This window comes from Pollachius pollachius, assembly GCF_949987615.1.
Source record: "Pollachius pollachius genome assembly, chromosome: 4".
NCBI lineage: Eukaryota > Metazoa > Chordata > Actinopteri > Gadiformes > Gadidae > Pollachius > Pollachius pollachius.
Genome location: NC_136937.1, coordinates 20914099 through 20921709, shown reverse-complemented (window position 1 = coordinate 20921709; position 7611 = coordinate 20914099).

The following is a 7611-nucleotide window of genomic DNA, read 5'->3' as shown; positions in this document are numbered from 1 at the left end:
AGCATGAGGTTTCATTTAAATTCTTATTTAGGCTGATATTTTATGCTAAAAAATCCAAGAATTATCCCTACAAATTGATGATCTGTACTACGTAGGCATCAATGATTGGCCGGTAGTAGACTGCTTGTTACTACGAATGGAAAGCTTGTGCCTTGTGGATCATTAGCAGGATTCTGCACTGGCAGACTCAACTCTCGTCTTAATGTGACCTATGCAGGGGTGTTGGCGGAGGTTTATCCCGACCTTGGACTGCAATGTTTTGAGTTTCCTATGAGTAGATGTCCTGTACTATCGGAGATTCCTTTGTATTGACTCTACTCGCTAAAATACGACTCTCAATAAGGGTAATAATCCCTCCATAGAACTGCGTACATTAAAAGGAGGGGGGTAGGACAATTGGCTCTCAAGTAAATTCCATTCACTAAGTAGAAATAAACCAGATTTGGACCCCACATACGGGTAGTGTATGTCCCTCGGAAGATAAGCAATTCTGACCCGCACCTTTGACCATCTTTGACCACTGCACTTTGTTTTTGCCCTTTCACTAGGTATGATGAATGTAGACAAGAGGTCTATTTCAAATACAGGTGATGATTGCGCCCACAGGAAGACCAAGTAGGATGACTTGAGTGGCCTCATGTTGTTTTGAGCCTGAATGAATGTACACAATAGAGGTGCCTCCCAACCTGAAGACACCGACGACAGCGGGAAATTTGATTTAACCACTGTTAAACTTTTCTTGTCATGTTACTAAACTTATCTTGTTTCAGAAAAGTAGATGAGTGGTAAAACTAAATATAATAGAGAAATAACGTCTGGCCTTTACGGACACAAACAGTGCCAGCAGGTAAGTGTGGCACTGAAACACCTGAGGAAATAGGCCCCCCTCATTTGTGGAAAGAAAAAGTATGAAGAAAGGGTGATGAACTAATAACTAAAACCACTAACACTAACACGACTAACTTCCTAACATTGTTGTGTCTCATCCCAGTTGTTATGTTTTGTATTTTTCGCGCCGCATTTCTATCTTAAATTGTCTTTCCATGCATTGCTTTCATGTTGTCTACAACCTCTTGTAGACCCTTCTCTCCACAGCGCTAGAGAAGCAGTTTACGTCGTCCCGAAATTCAAAATGTATTTGGATGCAATTATTGTTATAGATTTACTGCTGAGTTGTATTAATATGATCTGAGAGATCGTACAGAGATCCTTTTCAGATAATAGTAATGTCCAAGTAACGCATGTCCGAAAAACACAGCAATTCAGGACACTGATCCAGAGCCAGGACAACTCAACTCTAACAGGTTTGATTGACAAACCACAAGTGAGTACCCTGAAACAAACATAGATATAAATAAATCAGGCTCCCTTGAGACATTGACTTTACTCTGATGTACTGATTTTGTACAAAATATATTAATATGATCGAGTTAGGTAACATTTCTTTGTTTCTTTGTCAAACAGACTGTGGTCTCCATTTACGTTGAGTTCCACATGTTTTTAAATTATTAAATTACATTGACATACTTTTAGTATTAAAGAATTCATGACGTAAGACTATAACCCAAGATTTTTTGTTTTGTTTCGTGTATCCCTATCTGTTGCATCAGGTGTGTGTGTATTTATTTCTGTGTTTGTTTTCTTTCCAAGAAAACCTCTGACTCCCACAGACATAAGGAAAAGGTAAAATGGGTGCCAATTCGTCGAAACGGAACACTAAGGCGACAGTGACGGTATCTGAGCAAATTAATAAAAGAGTGGAGCTGGTAAGAGCCTGCTATGATAAGAAAAAAACGATCCAATAGTGCCACCAGGATCCCCCGCAGATATAGTCTTGAGAGAAGAAGGTGTGAACTTGGTTTTTTCATTTACTTATGATGTGTACGAGTGGACAGATGGCTGTTGGACGATAGGTGGTTCTTTTGATTCTTGCAAACTCCAAGAATAAAAAGAAACAATAATATCTGGACCAGATCCGAAATGGGATTTATTACACACATTATTGTGTGAATTGTTAAGATGCATGGATTTGCGTGGAAAAACGTCACCCAATACCGAAACCAGCTAAACAAAACTCAACTCCAGTAACCCGTCTAACATTTTCAAAAGAAACTATGCAAATCAACCCAGATTGGCCAGAAGCATGTAGAACAACTCTTTTGGACATAACGGCAACTAGCAATACAGAAATCGTTGATAAATTAATGACTGAAATAGAGTTAACAGCCGCAGAAGTAGACGCTATTAAAACAACCCAAAACAACATAATAGACAAAACCGTCCTTGCTACTCTTTGTGAATGGAGCCAAAGTCAACTCGCTAAAGACCTAAACAGACTGCAGAAACTAGCGCGTAAAGTAGGACTTTCCATTAACCAAGACTGTACAGGATTGTTTCCAAAACTTCTCACAGGTAACAAACTAGACGACACCGAACTCGCCACAATAGCAATCGCCACTCGCAAATCCAAAGAATCGAATCAACTCGGTGCTTCAGGTACAGCATCTAGCGCTGCACCAACAGTACCCATTACAATCTCCTCACCACCCGTTAAGACCTTCTCACTGGCCGTACTCACCGGAAAAATACACAGTCGCGTCCAATCGAGCAATGCCCGAAAATAACAATAGGCGACACAGCGATGTTGAAACCTTGGTCACCAAGTGAAGTACAATCAATGGCAAAAGATGCTTCAGATCCCCTTTGCGCGCCAACACCTTTTTTACATTTGTTGAATCAAATGTGCACAATTTACAATCCATTACCAGGAGACGTGTTAATCATTCTAAAATTGGCATATGATTCAAAATGGCAGTTAGTTTGAGAATTGTTTCAAGTCCCTCACAGAACTGAATGGGGGACAGAAGCAGGTGGAAACAACATCTCCCTAGATGTTTGGTTGGACACAGTCTGTGAAAGAGTGGTTAGAGCCGAAGCATCAGGTCAAGCAGACTTTTCCGTAGTTACTCAAGCCATACCGAAACCAGATGAAGCCCCTGTAGATTTCTCTCAATGTTTTAGACGCATATGGGAGGAAAGTGCCGAAATAACAATGGACTCAAATATGACCTTTACTGTACAAACATTTATGAACTGCCTTAACTCACAAACTCGCTCTCTTCTCATCCTGTCTGACTTGCAATGGCAATACAAAACACTATCTTTAACTAACCACACAATTGGCTAATATGGAAGTCAGGCCTGTTTACAGAGAATAAGAAAGCTAACCAGAGTTACCATCAAGCAGGAATGTTTAATTTGGAAGAGAGACACTTTGTTTTCAATAGAGATTGTACCTAGAATTTACCGTTGAAAGTGATAGTAACATGTCAACATAACGAAAATAACCAACACATACATTTAAGGCCCTGTCCACACGGAGCCGAAGCAGGCGAAAACGATCCGGTTTCGTTTTATGCGGTTCAGGAATATCTCCGTAAAGACGGAGTCATTGTGAAACCGCAATGAGCTGTAGAAACGCTGTAGTAAATATTCAAGGCGCTGGTTCTCCACAGAAAAAAGTGGAGCGCATCAAGCCTGCGCGCATACTGCCTGCGCGCTGTATACAAACATTCAGTCACGAGGAGATTCAACCTTTTAAATTGAGCAGCAATACTTTTTAATGTACAGTTAGTAATTACATTTATGAAGGGGCTTTATTTAAAGCTACAAAAGGAATACAAATAAAATAATAAATATAAAATTCAGCGCAACTCTGACGTCCTGTTGGGGGGCTAATGACGTCATCGTTTGCGTTTCAGGCGTCCACACGAATCCTAACACGAAACCGCATCGGACCGGATAGATTTGAAACCACCTCCGAGAGGGTGGTTTCAGAAATGAGTGGTTTCGGGCACCGGATTCGCCGGCTCCTTCTGGACGGTTGGCCGAAACGCACAAGACTTATGCGGTTTCACTAAAAAATCGGCTCTGTGTAGACGGGGCCTAAAGCTACACCCTCTATCTTCCCAGCTCCTACTTAAGACTCCCCCCCCCCCATAACTGTCCCCCTCAAACCCTGATCTGTACTCCTCTTCAGACCCTGATCCTCATCTTCTAACACCCTCACAACAGGAGGAGATGAACATGCTTCTCGTTCCGAAAACATTTCGTGACAGCCCCAGTATGCTGATATAATGTACAGTTCTCAATCCTGTGGCATAAGCATGATGCAGTAAACCCTCGTACTCCAGCTGGTTCGAGATTAAAAGTTTTTGGTTCAAGTTTCTTAAATGAGTCAGAATAACAGAGTAACTAGAAAAGCTGCAATAATACTATCTTTATCTTTATACCGAGAATATTCTGAGTTTTATTCTAAATATTGGTTATTAGTTATATTGTAAGATGGATTGTTGAATAGTTCTTTAACTAGAAGGCATCAAGAGATGGTATCTATATCACAGTGACACATCGAAGCCCCCAACACAGGTATAGGTTGGTCTGGATGGTTGTGCAGCTATTGTATCTCTCACTAAAAACCAGCCCTCTCCTTTTCACACCAATACAGCAGAACAACACATCACACTAGTGTATGAACAACATATGCATATGGTATAGCTCTTAAGCTTTGAGCATCACACTACTCTAGAATTGCTAGACCATTGTTCATCTCCATGTCTTTTGTCTTAAATTAAGGTCATACTAATGACCGTTAAAACTAGCTTCTACGTTTCTGACTTGGTTATTGTCAAATGTTTAGAACACAGAAATGCTGTATGTTTCCCAGGTTAATGTATTAGCAGTTAATGTATTCACAATCATTTTACACCATCAGGATATTTGTGACTATATAAACAGTCACACACTTTATTTTTAAACCCTAACCACTTTCCTCAAGGACTTTGTATTTGCTTCAGACAGACCAACATTGTAATCCTGGTTAAATAAACACATACATCTCACGTAATACATGCATATAGTCAATTGCATGCGATATATGACAGCCATAGCTACATAATACAGAGTATAAAGTTGTTATTTTTAGTGCATGGATGTCGGATCTAAACTTAAGCACATGAAGCATTGCATGTTGCATGCTGTTTGAAAAAAAAAAAAACAGACGTGAAAGAATCTACTTCTATGTGGCCTTACTATTTGTCTAATTTCTTCCTTGTCCCTCTCTTCCTTTCTTCATTCTTTTTTTCAATCTGTTATTCTTTCTTTCAGATTCTAACAACCAGAACTAGGTTCAATTCTGATAACCAAGTTGAACTGCTGGCAGCAGGAACCCCTGCTGCCCGGGGCAGCAGGGGTTCCTGCTGCTGTATTCTTCAGGGTGGGGGCAGCCTGCCCCCACCCTGAAGAACACATGTTATCATTGCATGTCTCAGTTTCATTATAGGCAATTTTCATATTCATGATTATGCCTTATCAATTGCAACTCTGCTAAAATGTATGTCTGAATAACTGTCAAGGTTTCTACCCCCATTATTTATCCTACAGCCAATAGGTTTTTATAATGGGTTCAGGTAGTTTTACTCCTACCTTTAAATCAGATAAAATGTTTAGAACCACTAGAGAACCACCATTACTGTTCACATACTGTATTAATTTGTATTCCAATAATTATCACTTTGGCCTGTAAAAGTGTTGATCTTACGATCAAAAAGAGAGGGACTGTCGTGGAAATATCAATCATAACTATAATATACAATCGTATATAAATTATATTAACCTTGTTTATATTATTACTTTTCACATTAAAAGGAACTGTATACATTCTCCCTGTATCTTAATATACATCCCTTCCTTTCTCTAACTGAGAGAGGTTAAGAAAGTTCACATTTGCATTCCCACTGGAGCCACTATGGCTGATACTAAGGCCACGCCAATCGACTGACTTCTTTGTTATGTAGATTCCTTTAACCTTCTTGCAGCCATGTCCACTTCCCCATAGTGTATTGCAGTTAAATTGGCCTCTCCTGCCAATCCTAAACTCTCCACTATGGTCACTCCCACTTACCTGTGTATTCCCTACCCACAATGCAAACGTTTCCCTATAAGAATCTTGTTCACCTATTGTCTCACTGAATGTATCCGTGGTAACTTTTCTGCCTGTACTTTCCCATGATCATGCTCTAATAATAAATCAAATATTTTGCTGGCCGACGTGTCCTAAAAAGAAGTTTCTCTTCATCACAATGTCTATATATTTTTGAGACTTAGCCATGTCTGAAGCAGTTCAAAGCCCATGTTGTTTGTCTTACAGTGTTGGTTTCATTTTTGCTCTTCTCTAATTTGTCGAGGTTGGCTGATGTCATATGAGCACACCTGGAGGTTTGCGTTGAAGTATCCAGGCTTCTTCCCTTCCCTTCGTCCTCATCTGACGACCATTCGTAATTCAACTCAAATGTTATGTCTGGAAACATGTTCATCTTTGCGGTGCAAAGTTTGTTGCAATCTAAGCTACTTGAAGACCGTTAATAACATTAACATTAATGGTTATTAGAACACAGGTGTAAAGCAGAGTGATGAATGTATAGCTAAAAGTCCCACTGCTGTTTTACTCTATATCAGCACTCATGGAATGCCTCGTGTCCAATCAACCTACTTGGTTGGAACTAACTTGTATGTATGTATGTATGTATGTATGTATGTATGTATGTATGTATGTATGTATGTATGTATGTATGTATGTATGTATGTATCATAAAATAACCACATACTGTGTGTGTGTGATCAGTTTGGTTCAACAATATTATGGTTGAGTACAACACTGAGCTTGACACCAATACGTTCAACACATATCAGTTTGGTTCAATGCTGATATTGGTACACATATCAGTTTTGAACCAAACTGCTTGTCTATTAAAATAATAAGGTTGTCTATTTGTAAAGTGAGTAATTTCTTTTCACTTATAACGGATTGCATTGATAAACCTGTTGTCTTTTATTGGATTGCCTTGCAAATGTATTAACCATATAACCATGTAAACCCATGTTTGAATCAGCAACTTCAGTAGCAGCCTTAATATAACAGATGGGTTCATCTCTGGCTACGCCTCCTTGGGATCTCACCATTCTCTTCCTCCTTGATCTGAGTTCGGCCATTGACACCATGGCGCATGGCTTGCATCTGGCGCAATTGACTTTCTACACTGACGCACGTGTCATTGCTAGTTTGCAACTGGCACAGAGTGTTCTTTTCCCTCCGCCGCCACGCTCCGGTAAATTAGTGAATGATCTTGCGCCCCAAGGGGCGGTTCAGCGAAAGGAGGAGGCGTGTTCTGGCCCAAACGTTCCCTGGGGCTATTTTGCAGTTTCGGAAAACGCCCTCAAATAAAATGAATTATTGTTATTATTATTATCATCCCTGGACTTCCTTACTCTCGCTGAGACTTGGATCACACCACACAACATTTCAACCCTGGCAGCCCTCTCCTCAGCCTCCTCCTTCATCCACACACCCAGGCGTTCAGACCACACTTTACTCCTACTTTAAATTTCAAGCTGTGTCTGTTAAGTTACCCAGTGAAATAAAATATTTCTGTGTTCTACTGACCAACAGGTGCTATTGGGGTATACTTGGAAGAATAAGACATCCTCCTAGTGAATATCCCTGAAGATGGCCCCACTTTGAATGGGAGCGATCCCAGATGGATGAGTGGAGCT